This window comes from Nematolebias whitei, unplaced genomic scaffold, assembly GCF_014905685.2.
Source record: "Nematolebias whitei isolate Nwh7 unplaced genomic scaffold, NemWhi1 Nwh_scaf_566, whole genome shotgun sequence".
NCBI classification, from domain to species: Eukaryota; Metazoa; Chordata; class Actinopteri; order Cyprinodontiformes; family Rivulidae; genus Nematolebias; species Nematolebias whitei.
In genome coordinates, this window is record NW_023619111.1 from 1 (window position 1) to 1,806 (window position 1,806).

General features: G+C 42.2%; 1 non-coding gene across 1 annotated transcript; it reads right to left on the minus strand.

The window, feature by feature from the left end:
- Positions 1-1,411: 1,411 nt before the first annotated feature.
- On the minus strand, positions 1,412-1,486 carry trnar-gcg. Its single transcript has one exon. It is a non-coding gene; the product is annotated as a tRNA-Arg (tRNA).
- Positions 1,487-1,806: the final 320 nt, after the last annotated feature.

Consider the following 1,806-nt stretch of genomic DNA (forward strand, 5'->3'; position numbering starts at 1 on the left):
TCCATGGTGTTCTGCATGTGGTGTTCTGAGCTGCCAACTAAAGGGATGAGTACAGACACCATATACAGTATTTGGAAACATTGTAAGTGACAGATCATGCTAACAATTGGTCTTAAAGGTACACCTTGTTTGTGGATTTTAGGTAAATCATACAGACTAGGTGTGGCCTCCCCTGGGTACAGTCAGTGGTACAGAATAGGGTCAATAGCCTTGTCCTGATCCAAAATTTTCAGGCAATCTATCAACTTCTTCTTGTAACCATTTCGGCTCTCTTTTCAGCAGCTCATAAGTGGTTAAGTCACTAAGGAGTGTCATAACTTGCTCATGATCTTAAGTTTCAATGAAAAGAAGTCTGAAGTCATGTTGTTCCCTCCCAACGACACGATCACAAACCACTGCATTGACCTTTCCACTCTAACCCTGTCAGAAAAACAAAGAGTCACTAATCTGGGTGTGATAATGGACACTTCCCTGAAACTTAACAATCATGTAAACATGATTGTTAAATCATGTTTCTTCCAGCTGAGGCGGCTGTCTAAACTGAAGCCCATATTGTCCAAAAATAACCTGGAGACAGTAATACATGCATTCATTACATCTAGGCTTGATTACTGCAATTCACTCCTGTTTGGTATCAGTCAGACCTCCATTGCACGACTACAACTGGTCCAGAATGCAGCAGCCCGATTTTTTACCGGTACAGGCAAAAGAGAGCACATTACACCAGTTTTGGCCTCACTGCACTGGTTACCGGTTCACCTTAGAATCCAGTTTAAAATACTCCTGCATGTCTACAAATCGCTGAACAGTGTCGCCCCCCATCTCTCTGATCTGCTACAACCGTATATCCCACCACGTTCCCTGAGGTCAGCGGACCAATTGCTCCTCACAGTTCCAGGAACTTGTCTTAAGCGCAGAGGTGACAGGGCCTTCTCTGTAGCAGGACCAAGACTTTGGAACGAGTTACCTCTGCTTGACAGACTGGCCCCCTCCCTCTCGGTTTTCAAATCCCGTTTAAAAACACACTACTATCCAGTATCTTTCAACACCAGAGGATCTGTGTTTTGAACCTGTATGCTCCACACTGGTTAGTCGTCATATTTATTATGTGCATCGATTTTATGTCTATATTTTTGATTTACTTCATTGTGTATATTGCTTCGTGTGTTGTCTCTTGTTCTGTCTGTACAGCACTTTGGTTGGCCTTGTAGCTGTTTTAAGTGCTCTATAAATAAAATGGTATGGTATATAGTCTTTCTGGTTCAAATCACTGTGCACCTTGTCTGCTGGGAGGATGATGATGTTTTTGTCCTTGCTGAGCGTGGTGAGTGAATCCCTCTCCTCTCTACTGATGTTGGAAGGTGGTGGTCATTGCTGAGGCAGGCTGAAACTTTGTTCCTGAAAATGTTACTGCATTGGCCGGGAATCGGACCCGGGCCTCTCGACCACATCGCAGGCGAGAATTCTACCACTGAACTACCAATGCTGTGATAACATCATCAAACTGGTTGATCCACTATGAGAAGGTGTTATTTACTGTATAAGACTGAGCTTAGTACAGCTCCTCAGACTGCAGTCTTTCGGGTGAAAGACAAATCTTCTAACCTCTGCGCAACCACTCCCGCCATACATACTGTTACATACATGCATACATGTATTCAAAATGATCAAGTTATTTGAGTTGTGCAAACTTAACATATACATAGTAGTTGAACAAACAACATTTTTAAGTTAAAAAAATTGAAAATTTTGAGGCAACGAGTTTGCATAAATTTTTTAAGTAAAGTCCACTTATTGCATCTTACA